Source organism: Phacochoerus africanus, chromosome 12, assembly GCF_016906955.1.
Source record: "Phacochoerus africanus isolate WHEZ1 chromosome 12, ROS_Pafr_v1, whole genome shotgun sequence".
NCBI classification, from domain to species: Eukaryota; Metazoa; Chordata; class Mammalia; order Artiodactyla; family Suidae; genus Phacochoerus; species Phacochoerus africanus.
In genome coordinates, this window is record NC_062555.1 from 59,350,104 (window position 1) to 59,370,677 (window position 20,574).

Consider the following 20,574-nt stretch of genomic DNA (forward strand, 5'->3'; position numbering starts at 1 on the left):
GATCAATAGCCCCATAAAATTGGAACTTTCCTTGAAAATTTATGAAAATCATTATAAGAATAATTCATAAAGTACACAAAGGGATCATGGAAAGAAGCCTTCATCTATAATGATTAAAATTTTTCTGTTTTTTTGCTGAGTGGGACTATATGATTGACTGGTTCCAGATATTTCAGGGCAAGAAAGCGGACTCTCAGCTTTAAAATGCTGATATGTTCCAAGCTAGTGGGGTTTTTTTGTTTTGTTTGTCTTTCTTGCCACGTCCGCAGCATGTGGAAATTCCTGAGCCAGGGATCGAACCCGCACCACAGCAGTGGCCCAAGCCGCTGCAGTGACAACACTGGATCCTTAACCCACTCAGCCGCAAGGGCACTTTCAAGCTAGTGTTCCAGTATAGGGAAAAAGCCAATTCTGTGTAGCTCTATCTAGCTCAGGGGAGGGGGGGTGCTTTGTTATAGCAGCAGTAGATTACTACAGATCATACTTTCTTGGAAGATTGTTTCTAAACCATAGTGTGTTCAGAACTATTTGTAAAACATATCGATAGCCTGATAATAGTACTGCGCTTATATTAAAATCCATGATGCTAATGCCAGCTAAAGAAGGAGAGCTTTGACCAAGATGGATCATAAAGCTTTAAAGCCTGTCGCATTCATTGTTTATCTGTGGTTGTTTGCAGTTCACTGACCAAAAATCTTTATGGAAGTTTGATTACAAACAGTTACTGCCTATAACCAACTCCATTTATAGTAAATGCTATTTTAATACATAACAATAGAGGTCTCTACTTTAGACAGATGATCTGAAATTTCCAGTGTCAGCAGGAGCAATGAAGCTATTTTTCAATTACTAGAATGCAAGGCAGCATTTATTCCTTTTTTATTTTTCTTAAAAGAGTACCAAATGCCATTTTTCTCCCTTTGAGGAAATGGCCGATGTTCCTGGAGCACACTTGGTCATTTTACGAGGCTACAGGGAGGAAATTGCAGGTCATCGTCCCTATGATACATTTTAAACCATCATCAAGAAGTATCAGTTTCCACTTCTGGTGAAAAAGTAGGAGTACCTTTATTTCTGATGAAACAAGAAAATCTTAGATAACCCCCTGCCCCCCCTGCCCCCTTAAATCACACATTTATTTATTTATTTTTAGGTCCCCACGCATGGCCTCTGGAGGTTCCCAGGCTCGGGGATCCAAGCCACATCTGAAACCTGTGCCAGAGCTCCCGGCAACATTGAATCCTTAACCCACTGAGCGAGGCCAGAGATCAAATCCACATCCTCACGGATGCTGGTCAGATTCTTAACCCACTGAGCCACCATGGCAACTCCTATACTTTTCTTTAAAGCTTCAGATTAGCTATGGACTCAAATACATCAAAAAGAATTATATTTCCAAAAGATGAGATCTTTTTAGGTGACCAAGAGCCAGAGGGTACTTTCATACATGCAACCAGCTCCTGAGTCTGGAGCAGGTCACGCAGAAGAGAGATCCTTCCAGGAAAAGACAGCCTTTACTCAGGTTAGGAGAAAGTGAGTGACGTTGTATGACGGGGTGCTGGATTTGGACTTGGGGTTTGGATTTAGAAAGGTTTCAGAAGATGGTGGCGCCAGCGGAGGAGCATTGTGCAGAAGGAACTGAGCCTCTGCGGGTGCCAAGTAAACCACGTGGGGCTCTGCGGGATGGTCTTTTGGGAGATAGTGGTGGCAAGGCTTTGAGGATCTGGGTGTAGGAGGAACAGCACAGTGACTAGGACCACCCAGGTTTTTGGAACTCTCCATGGATGCGAATGACTTGGGAGAAAGACATACGGAGGCCAGGTATCCCCGACATCTAACACATAATTGATGTCTAATAAGCATTTGTTGGCTGAATGAATGCGACAAATGAGTTAATTCTGTGGCGGAGAAAATGCAGAGTGACTCTTTACTGCTCAAAGAGTCAGGAAGGCGAGGGAGCACCATGCAAACCCACAGAGGAGACGCTGAAGGAATGAGGGGTAGCCCTTGCTCTTGAACGACTTGCAGTGGCGCTTGCAACAGCAGTCAGGGTCATTGTTATGCAACTCGGCATTGTTTTAGTGAAGTACAAAGAGGAGGTTTAACATAAATAAATGCCCTTCTAATTTTAACACGAAAGACAAACACATCGGATTTAATGAGTTGGGAATGTTCTACTTTGCCTAGAGGCACAGGAGACAATTAATTGGCTTGTGGATGATGATGGTCAAAGACAATCTTCCTATTACCCTTGTCCAAGGCCAACCAAAAGTATGGGACCCTGGGAGATATACTTCCTCCCCATGGCTCAGTCTGTTCTTTCTTAAAAACAGGGCTTAGAATTTCAGAGTTCTTCGATGAGGAAGGCTGCAAGATTGCCAGATACAGTTTTGTTAGCCTTTATTTTTTTTAGCTTATTATTTTTTTTTCTTTTTAGGGCTGCACCTGTGGTATATGGAAATTCCCAGGCTAGGGGTCAAATCTGAGCTGCAGCCACCACCCTACACCACAGCCACAGCAACCCAGGATCTGAGCCTCATTTGTGACCTACACCACAGCTTACAGCAGCACTGGATCCGTAACCCACTGAGCGAGGCCAGGGATTGAACCTGCATCCTTATGGATACTAGTCGGGTTCGTTACTGCTGAGCCACAATGCAAACTCCAAGAAATATATATTTGTAATGAATAACTGTTAGTCCTCATACACATTCCGTCTTTTTGCTGACCTGGAACACCTGCCAAATGCCTCGTCAGTTTGGACTCAACCCTCTAGGTTGAATACCTCCACCAGGCACGCATTGTGAGCTGATCATGCATCATGCACTCATTTGAAGGTTCGTTGTTGTTTGGATTGACTTGCAGCTAGTGAAATCAACCTTTTTTTCTTAGTGGTGGCGTTCAGGAAGGTCATTCCTTTTTAACTGTGATTTTTGTTCTCCCAGCATTTAATTATTCTTCAAATACATAGTAAAATTGAAACAGTAAGCACCGATTTTTCTACTATTATTCTATTTGATTTATTGCTAATCTCTCCATCTAGCCAACCCTGTATTCAATTATTAAATATAATTTTCAATTTAATAAACATCCCCAAGCAACTCTACCAAAATGAAGAGAAAAATCTTGTTAACTAGAGAGTTTCCATGTGGGAAATAGCATCTAACTTAGTAAATTTTTGCCTGAATCACTTAAACCTTCAGAAGAAAAATATTGATGCCAACACCCTGTTTTGAAATTTGGTGCAAGGATGGTACATTTTGGCATAAACACTTTCTTTTCTTCGTTCATAGTGAGGCGTTGCACATTTATTTATTTTTTTTCTGGAGACTTCCCAGATGTCTTAAGCTATGGAACCAATATTAAAAAATTACTAGGAGTAGCTGAATGAAACTTAGGCAAGAGCTGGGGCCATTGGATTTTCCTGAAGGGGAAAAAAATATCTGATCCTTTCCAACACTTAAAAGCTATATAATCTGAACTTTGAGTCTTCAGTAGGAAGCAAGTTTACGGGGCAGGTGGGGGGAACTTAACTTGCCGATGCTTCTGATGTATCATTTTCTACTGTACTTCCTTTAAGATTTAGGGAAATAAAAAAAATCTCAGGGAATTCATGAAGCCTATTCAGTCCATTAAGATTTATCTTCTCTTAACATTCCAATTCCCTCAGGACACTGGTTACAGTAATTATTTCTTAAAAGATCTTGCAGTGTTTATATTTTCTGTCTTTTTCCAGTAAGCTCTTGTATACACAACCTCATGAATTTTTTTACAATTAAAAAAAAGTAAGGCATTCCTGTCATGGCTTGGAGCTTTCTTATCTGCCTCTTGAAGAAACAGTAAACTGTGTTTGGCGTTCACTGTGCCAGTTAAGACTTTATATACAAAAATTAAGTTTCTCCTGAGCTGTCTTTTAGAGGCTATAAATTTCCATTTTTATGGTTTCTCCTTATAGTTTCCCTCTGCCCTTCTATCCGTAGCCAAGTCTTCTTTTAAAACTTTTTTTAAAACTGTTGTAAAAACCAAAAGGGAATGGTGACCAGGACTGGCCGTTTTAACTCCTAACCCTGCCTGTCGGAAAGTTCGTTAATCCTCAGGACACCTTCCATCCCCGTCTTGGTTTTTGAGCAAGTACATTTCCAGTCAGGTCTTGACAGTTTGAGAGATGCACATTTTCTTCATGTCATTGACCTAATACCAGGTGCCAGCAGTCCCTGGATCCCTGAATGCACATTGCATTTTTATGTTTACTTTTTTGCGTGAGACAAGCTGAAGTTCACTCTTGACTATTCCATATCCTAAAAAAGTCATTTAAATGAAAATAAGTGTTCCTCCTTCAATAACTGTGATGAGGAGGCCACACCAGCAAGAAAGTACTTCCCGCCTAAAGTCCTGATTTCAAGATTCCATTCATGTTAAAGTGAGTTTACTGAGGAAAGAGCAGATTTCAAGCTCTCTCACTTGTTAGGAAACCTCATGTTTCTTTCGCTTTCATTTTGTTCCTTTTTTTTTTTTTTTTTTGGTCACCCTGAGGCATATGGAGTTCCTGGGCCAGGGATCAGATCCGAGCCCCAGGTACCACCTACACGGTTTTGCTTCACAGCAGGAACTCCAGGAAACCTCATCTTTCCAAATAACCTAGATCTGGCAAATCCTCACACTGAAAAATCACAAGACATTCCTTTAGGTGGTCTTGTTGTTAAACCTAACTTACAAAGCCAAAAACAACAACAACAGCAACAACAAAAACCTGCCAAAAGACATGATAACCGCAGTGGCAATTTAACTGTAATAATACATATCAGCTATAGATTCAGTTGATGCCTCTTAAAAATAGGAGAGCACTTTACCATTTTTTCTGTGTTTTGTTTTTTGGTTTTGTTTTTCTTTTTTGTAAAAAACAGTGTAGACCTGGCTTTCTGAGTCTTCCTTCCAAAGCAATGTTCCATCCCTGTTCTTAAGAAGCGATTACCATCAGACCACAGGATATGAGAATTCTCTGACCAGCTCAGGTCTTCAGGTAAGCAACCTCTTGTTGGTAATTTAATAATCCCTGTCACATTATTGCTCATTTCCAAAGCAGAATATTTGACATAATTTTGTGAAAAACAAATGCTTTTTCTTCCTAAGGGAGCAGCATACTAAGAAACTCTTTAGGTGCTGAATGAGGAGTCAGAGGAGAATTTTCCTCCTGGCGTGGCACTTAGCTGCTCCCATGGTTCTCCACCCATGACCCTGACCGTATAATGCCTTCACAAATTTCAGCTGAGGGAGGTAGAGAGAGGGACTGTTGGCCGTGGGGTCTGTGGCTTTAATCCTACAAAGCAGAGGGAGACGTGTTCTCTCCAGAGCATTTTGAGCTTGCAGTAGCTTCATTCATAATCCCTTCCAGTTCTAAAGTCTTATATTTTTGGTCTTTTCAAAAGGGGCTGGTTTATAAACACCACTCAGTCTGAGCTTTTGCATCATGCATGTTATAAAGAGACCATCTTGTTTTGTGGTTTTCCATATAGGGAAAAACATCAACCGAAGTTTCTGAAAGCACAAAAACGTCCCTCTCTTTGTTCCTTTAGTTAGACTTGGTGATTGTCCTAGTGGATGAGTCTCTCTGCAAATGCTTCTGGGTGACACGTGTTATGAACTCAGATTAAATAACTGCTGTTTTCTATCAGAAATTTCTAAAGTTAATTTGATTATGTGGTTGGTGGCATAGAAAGCAAAGTTTCTCTTCCAGTTAGGCTACACAAATTGGACTAGACAGACAGCTATCATTTTCAAGAATATAGATTTCAGATCACGGTAGAAACAACAGTCGAAGATATAGGGGCTAATAAAGGGATGAGCAAATCCTTAATACACTTTCAACTTCAAGTTTATGCCTGGGTCAGATCTATAGTTTAAAGACAAAATTTCTGAAGTAATGGGGCCTCCTTTTCTGTGGTTTATCCATGTGAGTCTACAGCTGACAGAGGTAGCCCTGTCAATTCCAGGAGCTGAACTTCCCGTCTCTTTGAACTTGAGCTTGAATGTCTTGATTTTTTTGTGAAATCAAAAGCATGGGCCTTTGTGTTTACATGGAAAAAGATTTTCTTCTGGTGTGGCATGTGGGCGCCACCTTGGTTTTTCATTGGATGATTCTTAGCATGATAGCGTTGCAAGTTTCAGCCTCGATTGTCTGCCAAGTTTATCCTAAAGCGTAGGCATAGACGTTCCCTCAAGTGAATATCTGAAGAGGCGATGGAGTTGGGGCTTCTGCAGAGTGTTACAGATGGCCACAGCTGGGCGCCACAGCATATAGGGGGGAGGGAACCTGTGTCACTGAGATTAAAAAAGTGCCAGTTCAACCATCAAATGCTTTGGGTGCCCTTTTCCGGAATTTTTAATGCACAAACCTCAGAAATGTAAGCAATCATTCGCTACCTTTTCAGAAGAGCACAAGACCGAGAAGAAAAGGTTATATCTGACAGGTAAGACAGCCACTTTTCTATAGTCCTGCTGAGCATATCCCTTCTTGGTTGTTTGATGGGCTGCTCTTGTGCTGTTGTGTGTCATCTTTTCTTAATTTGGTGCCGGATGAGGAGAGCCTGGCACGAGATGTGTGGAAACGCCATTAACTGTGGATTTGTAGCCCGTGTCAGTGACATGTCGTCATTTTCCAACGCTGTCCCCAGATCACTTTCTTGAACTCGGTGGTTGAACTCTTTCCAGGCTACACGCTTTAGCTGAGTCAGCAGAGTGACTCAGTAGGCACCCGGCCAAATGTCCTGTTGTGGGTAATGAGCAAAGAAACGGTCCGCGTTGGGGACAAGAAAACACACATTCCACTCCTAGGACTGCCTGTAGGGATCTGAGCGTGCGTGGTGGGGCGGGTGAGGGAGAAGGGTGAGGAAAGGTGCAGGGATGGCCAGGGAAGAAGAGAAGCGTCGGGAATGCAGACTCGGCCTCGTTTTGTGGAAAGATCTTGTAAACGATGGATGCGGTAGACAGACCGTTTTGAGCAGCCGGGAGCATTTTTTTAAAATGTCACCATCTCGACTCCAATGTATTATTCTCCATTCGAACAAAGATATCGAACTCAGTGGAGGGCCTCAGAGAGAGGCAGTTTCTGAGGAAAATAGGTATGAGGCCATTTAATGAGCTCCTCCTTAGCATGAGGCAAGGCAGGGAAAGAGGTTAAATGAAAGGAAAGCCAGTTTGCTCAGCTCGCCTGCCTCATTTGAAGAAGTTGCCAGTTCTGCAAGAGGCTCACATGGGAAGGTGAGCTCAGGGACACGGAAGACTGTTCCCTTCAGCCCCCGGGGGGTCTGTAAGGATGAGAACCTGTCATTTTAATCTGCGTGGCTATTCTCTGTTCTTTTCTGTAATTATATTGTTCTCCAAAGAGGGAGCCAAGCGTGCTGGGGAGATGCTCTGAAAAGGAAAACCTGAGCAGCCTCCGCAGGGATCAGTCACTTCCAGTGAGAGAAGCCTTGATCAGGAGTTTCAGATCCTCTCTCTCCTAGCCAGGAACGGTCCCCGCCTGGCACCGGGAGCTATTTAAGCTGCTCCCCCGAGGCGCTGCGGCCCCTCCCAAGAGCTGAGCAGTGGCCCTGGGACTCCAAGACCTGGGTGGGAGGTGCAAGGGGGAGCAGAGCTGGTCTCTGGTTCAGAGTTGGGGGGGGCGGTGGTCTCCCCAGGGGGCTTCTCTAGGTCTCAGATGCTCTTCTTGCTGACTTCTTGAGAATGAAGGGAGTGACTTCTGAGGGCTGTCTCCACAGTCATAGGTGAAGATGCGTGGCTCTGAGAGTTACCCTGGAGGGAGACAGCGAGGAGAGGAAGGCAAGGGTGAGGCAGGAGTCTGCCCGCATTATAACCAGAAAAGCTCTGCTGGACCCTGCTTGACAGTGAACTTCTCCACGCAGTTTCACAGTGGAGTGGGTGCTGCAGGGCACAGCCCAGATGCCCCCTGTAAGGTCGGCACTCCATGCCCCTGCCCCCAGGGTGTTGGCTGATGACAGCTCAGGGCTGAGCCCCTCTCCTGCTATTTGTTTGTAAGGAGCAGCCCCATCTGATGACAAAGACCCAGCGCCCAGCCTCAATCCAGAAGCTCATTGAAGAATCAGCCCAGCTTCAGAGTTCTCCTGGGCACTGGCGCCTTGCAGCTCACCTTCTTCCCCTGCCCAGTCCTGCTTCCTCAGTCCCGGGACGGTGTTGCTGCCCCACAGCATCTTCCTAGTAAAGCAGCCGTACCGGGGTCTCCAGCAGAAAGTCCCTTTCCCGGGAATCTAACCAAAGAAAAGAAGCTAATGATGTGAAAACAGGAGTTCCCGCTGTGGTGCAGTGAGATAGGCACTGTCTTGGGAGTGCTGGGATCAGGTTCGATGCCCTCTGGCACGGTGGGTTTTGAAGCCAGCGTTGCCGCAATGGTAGCTTAGATCTGATCCCTGACCTGGGAACTCCATATGCCACGGAGCAGCCCCCCCCCCCCCAAAAAAAACCCACACAAACTTTAAAAAAAAAAGGTGAAAAACTTCCCAACTAAATGGTTGCTATCATTCTTTGACTCTTTGTTTAGTTCGTCAAGAAACATTTAATAAGAAACTTTACAGGAGTTCCTGTTGTGGCTCAGTGGTTGGCAAATCCGACTAGGAACTGTGGGGTTATGGGTTTGATCCCTGGCCTTGCTCAGTGGGTTGGGGGTTCGGCGTTGCCGTGAGCTGTGGTGTAGGTCACAGACGTGGCTCAGATCCCGCATTGCCATGGCTCTGGTGTAGGCCTGCGGCTACAGTTTCGATTCGACCCCTAGCCTGGGAACCTCCATATGCTGTGGCCCAAGAAATGGCAAAAAAGACAAAAAAAAAAAAAAAAGAAGCTTTACAGTCTTCAGGGTGCCTTGATTAAACTTGAATTTAAACATGTATAACTTTGGAATACACTTTGTAGCCTGAAGGTCAAATCTCCCTGTTTTGTTTTGTTTTAAATGACCCATAGAGTAGTGGTAATATTTTTAGTTGCAAATTTTGAAAATAAGGGGATTTCACATGAAATCAAGAATCTGGCAGCTTTTTAAAACAGAAGATCTGACAACACGAGACCTGTGCTCCTGGAAGACAACAATCAGCTGGAGCGAATTAATGGCTGCTCTTAAAACTGGGACCTGTTTCAGTTTGCCACACTCCCCACTCTGCCCTATTTTGTTATAGCTGCCCCACATTGCTTACTTGTACTTCCTTCTTGGCCTTTGTAGACATTCAGATTTGTGACCTCTTTCTCAGTTACCAAGTGCACAAGGATTTCTCTCAATCTCCAGACCGTTCCCAATGATCCTGGGGTTGCGGGGATTTGTGACGTGTCCCTCAGACCTTGGGAGATGGTCTCAAAAGTATCTGACATTCTTCTTTTGATGTACTGAATAGCACTGAAAAAAATCATCTTCATTCCTCTGGTTTCCTTTTTTTTTTTTTTTTTTCTTTTTCTTTTTAGGGCTGCACTGTCACCGCTGCTCACAGCAAGGCCAGGTCCTTAACCCCCCAAGCGAGGTCAGGGATCAAACCTGCATCCTCATGGTTGCTAGTCAGATTCGTTAACTGCTGAGCCCTGACGGGAACTCCTGGTTTCCTTCTTGAATAGTGCTTTTGAGAAATTATCATTCCGTGTGCCTGCCGTGCTGAGCTCAGGGACTGTTAGAGAATTTGCGGGCTGAGTCCATCCTCCCAGCTCCGCAATTCCCTTCCACAGCTGAGGAATCAAGCTGAGAAACGTAGGGGTTCCTCCAAGAGGTAAAGGCAGGTTCGAAGCCCACGCTGCCTCTCACCCAGCCACCCAGCTGTGGCTCCAGGCTGTCCTGACTCTGGCATTTGATTCAGGGTAAATGAAGACACAGTGGGAGCTGAGCCTTAGAAGAAGTTCTGCTGAGAGAGACAGATTTGTTCTGGCAAAGTTAAGGACATTGACTGTTGGCTGGAATGTTCACGGAAATCTTTGGCACTGAGTTCAGGTCAACGTGGGTTAAAAAGACCCAGCCTGTGGGTTGAGGAGAAAAAACCCTAAACCGAAAGGCAGACATTGCCCCGAGAGTCCTGGATGCTTCCAAGGTCTAGAGTGAGCCAGAAGGGACCAGGAATTCATGATGCGCAGGTGAGGTGAGAAAGCTCCTCTGCCTCCGTATCACAGAGATGGGAGTGGAAAGAGGGCCTCACTCTGTGCCCCTTCTGCCAAGACTCACCTTCTGACCCCTCCCCCACCCCCCCCAACCCGGCCAGGATAAATCGTGGGAACTTACAGGGGTGTGTATGCACTCTTTCCTAACCATATAAATTAGCAATACGACCTCTGCTTGGAGACCTTCAAGGCTCTCCTCATTATCCTCTATCTTTACTCCTGTCAGTGCCCACGGAAGCACAGAATCCTCGCCCCCAGACTCATCATCATCTGACGTTCTTCCCTGTATCACTTTACCTGCCCTCCCCGCCCCCACCGCAACTGCTGACATCATCCCATCCTCCAGTGGGTCATCTGCAGCTTCCCCATCGTCCTCAGCTGTTCTGCTGAAAGCCCCCATCACCTGCTTGCTCTGCCTGAAACTGGACCCAGCCCAGAGACCAGGGTGTCCTGCCTGGACATTCCCCCCCCCCCAGCCCCCGCCCCGCCGGGTTATCACGGCTATTTCCTTTCCCACAGGCATCATCCCCGGGGATCTGGAAGCGGGAGAACTTTACTCCGCGCGTCCTTTGTCACTTGCAGACCGTGCTCTATCTCTTCCTAAAACCCCTCAACAGAGCTCTAGGCTCCAACTCCCTTCCTGCCTGTGGTCATGCGGAGGCTTGGAGGAGCCACCTCACCTGGCGGCGGCCACCATGTCATCAGACTATCCAACGCCTGACCCCTTCATATCAGTCATCACCAACCCCTAAGCCTGATCTGGCCCTTGCCTCACTGTTCCTTTCCCCAGCAGTGTTCTTGTCGTGTTTATGGTGGTTTCAGTATCCATACATGTGGACTCCAGTATTTTGGCATTTGAACTTTTTCGGCTCCTCTCCTCCAGTGGTACTGTCCTCAGCAGTGCCTCCCTTAGCAGTTGCCACTATCAAGAACTGACCCCCCTCTGTAAATTTAAGTATTTTCCTCTCTAGCCACCTCCTCCTACTCTCCCAGCTCACTCCCTCTAGTATCCCCATCTCAGCCATTCCTTGACCCCAACGGGACATGCCTTGAGCCTGCCCTCTTCTTGCTGGCCTTTATCACCCTCATACTCATACTTCCTTTCTTCCCCAGCTTAGATTTCATGGTTTATCATTGTAATCACTCCCTTATAGAAATCTCCCCTCCCTTGTCCCTTATTCCTTGCATTGTCCTTGCCTAGCAAGTCCCCATGGTCTTTAAATCCCCGTAGTCATTTACGCTCTTAGCCTGCACAGCCCCTGCAGTGGTTCTGCTGAGAATAGCTGCAGAGAAACACAGCGATGCAGACGGATCACTCCTGAAATTCATGATACTTAGCTTTAAATGAATCCCGAGTGCGATCTGAAAATCCTCTTCCATTTCTTTGGTCAGTTCAATCTCATAGTCTTCTTAATAGGTATTTTATATCTTTTCGTGGATCTTTAATCCTCTAAGACCTTCTACTTACTCTTCACTGGTGGTTTTGCTTCTTATTTCACTAAGAAAATGGAAGAATTTAGACAGCAGCTTTGATAAGTTCCTACCACGGCATCGCCTCACCTCCCTGCACCTGAGTCTTATACCCAGACCTTTTCTCAGAAAGGGGATGGCTTTTCCTGGCTCCCATCAAAGGTCAGCCCTTCCACGGGTGCATGGGTACCATTCCTCTCACTCAAGCACAGTTTCCCGCAATTCTCTCCTCTCTCATCTGCCTTCTTGGCTTCCCTCTCTCTCCACACTTTCTTTAGTCACACTGTTATTCCTCTTATCCTAAAAAAAGTCTTTAGACTCTGCACTTCCCTCCACTTACTGCTTGTGTTCCTTAATTTCCACGGTCTGTTAACCAGAAGTTGCTAACTCTTTGGAAATGATCTGACCGAGGCTGTCACTCATCTCCATTAGCAGTGCTGCGTAGCTGCACACAGCACATTTGTCTGAGAGCATATTTACTTCATCTGAAGTCCAAGCCAGCTCATTTTTAGTGATTCCAACCTCTCAGAACATCCCAATTACCTTGTCTCTCTGTCAACCATAGGCTCTTCTTTACCGACCTCTAAATTTCTTTCTTTTTAAAATCATTTTTGGGGAGTTCGTGGTTAACGAATCCGACTAGGAACCATGAGGTTGCGGGTTCGATCCCTGCCCTTGCTCAGTGGATTAATGATCTGGCGTTGCCATTAGCTGTGGTGTAGGTCGCAGACGCAGCTCGGATCCCGCGCTGCTGTGGCTCTGTCGTAGGCTGGTGGCTACAGCTCCGATTCAACCCCTAGCCTGGGAACCTCCATATGCCACGGGAGCGGCCCAAGAAATGGCAAAAAGACAAAAAAGACCAAAAAATCATTTTTGGGAGTTCCTGTTGTGGCTCAGTGGAAACGAATCTGACTAGTATCCATGAGACTGCAGATTCTATCCCTGGCCTTGCGCAGTTTGGTTAAGGATCCAGTGTTACTGTGAGCTGTGGTATAGGTCGCAGATGCTTCTACACCACAGTCCCAGATCCTGCGTTGCTGCGGCTCTGGGCTTAGGCTGGCAGCTGCAGCTCCAATTCAACCCCTAGCCTGGGAACCTCCATATGGCACAAGCAAGGCCCTAAAAACACCAAAAATTAAAATTAAAATTAAAAAATTATCATCTTCAAACACTTCCAAGATGATACATTCCTAACAGTGATCGGTAGTCATGTCATGTCAGAAACAGCTAGTACTTTTCTTTGGACAACAAACCATTGATACATGTCGCAGCCCTTTATCTAGCTCATTTGATGAATCTTTAAGCTCTGTAAGTAAATAGCAGTGGGGACAAAGGGTCGGCTCGTCACCAAGGTGTAGCCCTGAGAGCATAATGAGATGCAGGGGCCAGGGATTCTGCAAGAATGGAGTCCAGCCTTAGACAAATACCACTAAGTCCAAAACTAAGCGGAAAACTCCCAGAGCAAGGACATCCTTCATGCCCTGGAGGCCCCTCGGCAAAGTCAGCCTGTCAAGACAGCCTGAGTGCAAAGGAGGGGACCCAGTCCTGGCAGAGTTTGCCAGAGGTCAGCAAACCCAGGATAAATCCCACACAGCAAATTGAGGCTTTGACAAGCAGACATATTTCAACTGGAGATAAGCCTGCAAATTGATGAAATGTAATGAAACCCATAATTAGAAAAAAGAATGACTAGGCAAAGATGCCTACTCCCAAGAGGAGAAAATTGCATTCCCCCCCCCCCCGAGAAACAGTTATTCAGACATGATTATCGTCCAGAAATGGGTTTTCTGGAGTCTTGGGCAAAGGCTTTACTTAGCTTGGCCTCCCAGAGTCAACCCTGAGCTGTGTTCACTCTCATTGCTGGACCTGGATGGAAACATTTATTTTCAAAACATGAAAAAAAGTGTCCTGCTTGTCAAGGCACCCAAATGGCTACCCCAGAGTCCCCTGGAATGAACATGAAGCCTTCCTGAGAGAAGACTATAAAGATGTGTATTTAATTAAAGAAATTTAAAAAGTGGATCAGTTCTTAAGGAACTGGATGATTTTACCCAGTGTATAGAGTAACTGAATTGAACTTGAATCCTGACTCCTGTTCACTTTCTCCATTTTAGACTTTTTCTTAAAATACCTGAAAATAGCAACAACACAAACTCGTTGATTGTAACCACTCCCCCCAAATCCCCACCATCTCATACTTATTCTCTCTTTTCATCAAGGCATCTCAGACCCTTTGACTCCATCCCTAGCTCCACCTTCTTACCTGTCATTCATCCCTCAAGCCCTTTGAAATCCGACTTCTGCTTCCTCCCTTCTGCTGAAATCATTCTGGCAAAGGCCCTGAGACTTAGCAATTGTCAAAAACAATTGAGAATTGTTTCAGGTCTTATCTCACTGAAGTTCTTCAGTGCCTTTAACAGCATTGGTTTTTTTTTCCATCTTCACCAAACGCCGAGGTCCCCGAGAACTCAGGTTCCTCCGTCTTACTAAGTCTGGCCCCGTGGTACTTCTTGCTCTGCACACTTTCCAATACTTTTCGTCTGAGAGATCCAGATCTTCAGACCAGAAATTTCTGAGTCTTGGGCTTTAAAATTCTGTTGCTTTTGGACGGCTGGATCGTACACTCTTCAGGTTCTCAAATTCAAAAGGAACAAAAATAATCTTATTTTACTTCTGCAGCTGCTCCCTCGGTCACCCCAGTGAATCTCCTTCATCCTTCTTATTAACACCTTTTCAGGTGCTTAGTTGTTAGTTGGAGGGGAGTGTTGAAAACTTTTTTGGGAAATTAGTTTTCCTACCTGGTTTGTTCTCACAGCCTGTCTAACAGGTTTCCTCAGGGACAGCCCTTTGATGGGCCTCGGGTCAATCCCAGTGCCACATGTTATGGTGTCTCATGGGACGCGGATAAGATTACTGGTTGAGTCTCATCTGCGTGGTCCTTAAGCCACTTGCTGGATTCTGCCTGTCATGGTGGGTAAGGACCATAAGGTCTAGAAGATCTGTTTAAATTGTCCCTTCTCCAGAATGATGCTGCTTGTTTTATGTTTTTATAAAAGAAGAGGAGGAGTTGGTCTAATGGTATCTCAGATAAGAGAAGAGTGTGCTTGCATGTCACTGTCACCCTAGATTTCTGCCCTAAGTGAAAATGGGTTGGAACATTTGTGCCACCCTGCCCCCCCAAACCTCTCATAGGGGTTGCCCTCTGAGTAAACTGCACCTGCTCCGGGGCCCTGAGGTCTTTGGAAAACTGACGAATTCCATCTGTAGAAGGGGTGCAGGGGCGGCACGGGTTTTCCCCAGCATTGACGTCGGTGAGGAATAAAGGGGGGATGCAGTGAAACTCTGACAAGGTTCTGCCTCTTTTTTCGCCCATCTTTCTGTTTCATGATTTTCAAAAGATAATGTGCAAAAGAGTAGGTTTAGCTGAAAGACCAGGGTAGCTGGAGAGCAGGAAGGGGGTGGAGAAAAACATGTAATTAGTGACACCCTCTGCTCTTGTTTTATTTTTTTCTCTTTCTTTTTTTTTTTCTTTTTGTTGTTGTTGTTGTTGCTGTTGTTGTTGCTATTTCTTGGGCCATTCCCACGGCATATGGAGGTTCCCAGGCTAGGGGTTGAATCGGAGCTGTAGCCACCGGCCTACGCCAGAGCCACAGCAACGCAGGATCCGAGCCGCGTCTGCAACCTACACCACAGCTCACGGCAACGCCGGATCGTTAACCCACTGAACAAGGGCAGGGACCGAACCTGCAACCTCATGGTTCCTAGTCGGATTCGTTAACCACTGCGCCACAACGGGAACTCCTATTTTTTTCTCTTTCTTTCTTCCTCTTCCTTCCTTTTTTCCTTCTCTCTCTTTCTCTCTTTCCCTCCCTCTCTGCCTTTGCCACAGCAACACCAGATCCTCAACCCACTGGACGAGGTCAGGGATTGAACCCGCATCCTTACAGACACTGTGTTGTGTTCCTACCCGCAACAGAAACGGCTGCTCTTGTTTCAGATCCCTGTGAAGTAAACAACACTCCCAGCTGAGAACTCAATTATGCCTCTTTTTTCTCAGCATCTGATAAAATTGTGAAACCTCCTTTTGGGGAGCAAGCCAGTGCTTGAGTTCTTTTGATAATCATGAAACAGACCTTGCACAGTTAGGGTGTTCAGGATAAAGGCAAGAAATGGAAAGGTGAAATCTGCAATCTCCACTCTTCTCACGGTAGAGCAGAGAGGGTTCCCTTTATCTAAAATATGGCACAAATGAACCTCTCTACAAAACAGAAACAGACTCACAGACTAGAGAATAGACTTTGTGGTTGCCAAGGATGGGGGGAGTGGGGTGGATGGGGAGTTTGGGGTTAGTAGACCCAAGCTATTATATTTAGAATGGATGAGAAATGAGGTCCTGCTGTACAGCCCAGGGTACTATATCCAGTCTCTTGGGAGAGACCATGATGGAAGATAATATAAAAAGGGAAATGTATCTATATGTATGACTGGGTCACTTTGTTGTACAGCAGAAATTGGCACAACACTCTAAACCAACTATAGTACAAATAAATAAATTTTAAAAATAATGAAATAGACCAAACTGGAGTTTGAATAAACCCAGCCCCAGGAAAGAAAGAAGAGGCTCGTTCTCTGAGAGGCTGAGGGATTGGTGCCTTGTTAGTTGCATTAAATTTTCCTGATCTGACACAGTGGTTAAATAAATTCTTCAAGATATTAGAGTGCCTTTAAGTCAAAGCAATATCTCCCTTTTATTTTATTTTATACCAATAATGTAGAATTAGCTCTTATTAGACCCTTGTATGGAGTATTCAAATAGAAGGGAGGCTTGTAATTATTATTGGAATTCTTTTGGTAAAAGTTTGTCGAATCAGTCCAAATATTAAAGGAGTGATGCAATGTTTTGCAATTATTTGATTTGACTGATTGATTCTCTTCCCCACTTCAATCCAATTGTGTGACCTTACGCCTGGTAAATTTCTGATGTCTAAGTTCACTGTCCAACTTCCATGCAGCTGGTCTGAGAAGCAATACAAGTAAGAAGGAAATGACTCCATCCATTTATTGGTTATCTCTGAGGATAGGAAATTAAGGATAGAGGGCTTTTTTGGTTTTGTTTTCTTCGTTCTTTGTTTTTCATTTTTTTTTTGCCTGTACCCACGGCATGAGGAAGTTCCAGGATTAGGGGTTGAATCAGAGCTGCAGCTGAGGCCCACACCACAGTCATGGCAACACCAGATCCAAACCACATCCTTGACTTATACCACAGCTTGTGGCAACACCAGATCCACTGAGCAAGGCCAGGGGTTGACTCCACATCCTCACAGAGACTGTGTTGGGTCCATAATGTGCTGAGCCACGACAGGAGCTCCAAGGAAATAGATATTTTAACATATCCTCTACTTTTAAGCAGTGTTATTCTCTTCTGTTGGGTTGTTACATGTTTGCATAATGTGGTTTTTCTCTTCTTACAGTAAAATAATAATAATTCATTTTATTGAAAACTAATTTCCCAGTAAAAGTTTTCAATACTCCGCTCCAACTAATAACAGCAAGATATATTTAATGAAATCCTTATAGAGTATTTTGTAATCCTGAAATAGGTTTTGCCATTATGTATTTTGATGACATGATAGGATAATTATAAGAGAGAGAAAAAGAGAAGTACATATGCTTTGCTTGGAAGGGAAATCTACAAACTTTGGTGAATACTGCTTTCTAGAAAAGCAAATGGCTAATTCTGAGCCATTTGCTTTCAAATCCACTTCATCTCAGTTATACTAAGAATCTAGAAAAAAATCAGAAGGCAGACATTTAGAAAAGTATCTAACTTGGCAGGAAGGTGGCCAAAGACAATTACAAATGCATTTGGATTGAAAGAATTCATGCTAAGTTGTGAAAAAGAAATCAGAATATTAAATATGGTTACATGAACAGAGACAAAAGGAGTGAAATTCAGATGTGAGGTCAGCGGACTCTGGGTTTCCATGGAATTTCATCAGAGGTTGCCTTGGAGGAGGAGGGGAGAGAAGAAGTACGTAGAAGAAGGGAGGTTCTGAGTCACAAGGAGGCGGCAGGCCTCAGCCCTTCTTCTTCTGTGGCTGTTGGTGCTACCTGATACAGTATTAAACATAATCCCCCTATTTAAAGAAAATAAAAGCCCCTAGCTTTACATGTGGGTTCCGGCTTCACCACTTCTAAACAGTTTGGTCTTGGGCACATTATGCAACCCTTTTAAAGCCTCAGTTTCTTCATCTATAGAACAAGCATAATAATTGTTCTTACCTTTTAATAGTGCCATGAGAATTAAATGAACAAATATAGGTAAACTCTTAGAACAGTGCTGCAAGAGGGATTTAATTAATGTTAGGATTGTTATTTAATATGGTATAAAACAAGCCATATATTCTTCGCTAAAGAAAAAAGAAAACAAACCATTAGCTTCAGTAAAATGAGGAATAACCCGTTTATTAGGCATTTCGTTGCCTAAAGTATATAGCAGAAGTGCAATAAATAAATGGTAAATCCTCCAGTTGTCATCTAGGAAGACATTTGAAAAGTTATCAGCATTTTTGTTGTGACTCAGCCAGTTAAGAAGTGGACTCATAACCATGAGGATGCAGGTTCAATCTCTGGCCTCACTTAGTAGGTTAAGGATCCAGTGTTGCTGCAAGTGTGTGTGTAGGTACAGATGTGGCTTGGATCCTGAGTGGCAGTGGATGTGTCTGTGGCTGTGGCTGTGGTGTAGGCTGGCAGCTGCAGCTCCAATTCTACCCCTAGCCAGGGAACTTCCATATGCTGTGGGTGTAGCCCTAAAAAAAAAGTTATCACCATTGTAAAGGACAAGGACCTTGGCACCAGGTTGGCACCAGGTTGGCACCAGGCAGCAGGTAAAATTTAGACCAAGTTCATTATATTTCCCTCATTCATTACATTCATTATAGCCATTCTCTTTGGCTTCAACTATTGTTTGTGTGCTGGAAACTCCCAATTTTTCTCCCAGTTGAAACTTCTTTTCTGCTACCACTACCTCCTGATATTTTCATGTAGATGTCTAATTAGATTCTTAGTTTAATGAGCCCAAAATGAAATCCTTGATTTTTCCCTATCCCCAAACCTATTTTTATTCTGGTCCTATATGCCATAGTAAAATGCATTCCTACCTACCAAAGTGCTCAGACTGGAAGTCTAGTCATTATCCTTTATCTTCTCTCTGTCCCCAGTGCATCAATGAGTTTTACGGTTACCTCCTTTAAAAAAACAGGCAATTTTTCATTTCTCTCCTTTACCATCTCCCTAGTCCAAACCGGGTAGGTACAGACAAGTACTTAAAGTCTGAATGATACATTAAAAGACTGAAAAATGTCTGATTTGTATTATATGCTGCAAACATGGAAGCAGCAATTGCATTTCATACTAGACTGGATGGAGAAGACTAAAAGAAAGACAGTAAATCAGTTCTTCAAAAGTAGAAGGAATGAGATCCGTTTCAGATCTCTGAAGACGTATTTCCTATGAGAAGACATGGGCTGTCATAAGAGAAGCACACACTGTATAATATTTAAGTTTGCTAATATTCAGTCTATAAACTGCCTCTCATCCTGTAATGAGTGTTTGGATTCTCAAGGCCTCAGTGCAGGGTGCCATTAATATGGTTTGTTCTGTTAGGGTGTGTATCCCTAATAAAGGGACAGGGTGATGATCTGGACAAACCACCAAGACCCCCATGAGTGAACTGTGTAGAGTGGCTGAGCCAGATATCCATGCTGGCTTCTCTATGAAAGGTCAAAGTAAGAGTCTTTCGAGCACTAAAAATTTGTCACAAAAACAGTAGACATCAGGAGTTCCCTGGTGGCTCATCGAGCTAAGGATCCCGTCTCACTGCAACAGCTCGGGTCACTGCTATAGCACAGGTTTGACCCCTGGCCCAGGAACTTCCTCATGGCATGGGTGTGGCCAATGAATAAATACATAAATACATAAATAGACATGAAAAGTTTGACAAGGTCATTGTCAAACATGATACACTGAGTCATTGCTCCTCTGTTCTATCCAGTTTTGAAGGTCGAAAATAATTTAAGATGGCAGATCCTCTAGTAAGGTGAGAATAATTCCAAATTATACTGAACACCCCTTGGTATGTGTCACATCTCATATCAGAGACTGTTTCAGATGCTCAAAGATGCTCCAGCTCTGAATTTAACACGCTGTAACATCATCTTGAACACTTGCCTTTAATTCCCAGGGTCTAGGTGTTTCTCATCTGTGGAATCAAGAGGCAGAACCACACATGGGTAAATATTTTTTTCTGACTCGGATACATCTAGAAATTCATCTTGTTGCATCGTTTTTTAAAAGTAAGTTATTACTAAAGGTCAACAAATAGGTCGCCTTGGAGAACTTTGTACGTTGCAATGAAAGTGTACTATAGTTGTAATTTGCTAGAGACCTCTAGTTCTACAGCTTAGAAATCACTGTTTTTACTCCATTCTTCCGTTCAGAAATGGAATTTCTACCTTAAACAGATGCTGTTTATAGCTGTGAGATTAATTAAGGAAATAACCAAATGAAAGCATTAAGAAAAAAATCTGTTTAGGTTGGCCATTTAAAATTTTCTTCACATTGCTTTGAATTCAGTTAATCAAGTGGATATATGTGAATTCCTTTCTATGTGATTATGTAGCTTGTGTATGTTCACATTTTTTTCGTGACGATGACGTACTAGAAGATATATGGTGTGTGGAGGGAAAGACATGGTTCCAATCCCAGCTTTGACTCCTACTAGCTGTGAACCTTAGTCATTAGCTATAAAAGTGGGACTATTAAAGCCTATCCCATGGGCTTATAAATATATAACATATATGTTCACAGAACATATGTAAAACATCTCAGACAAAGCCTCATACAAAATAGACATTTCCAAATGTTATAGTCTGCCAGTGAATTATAATGCAGATGTAAGGTATA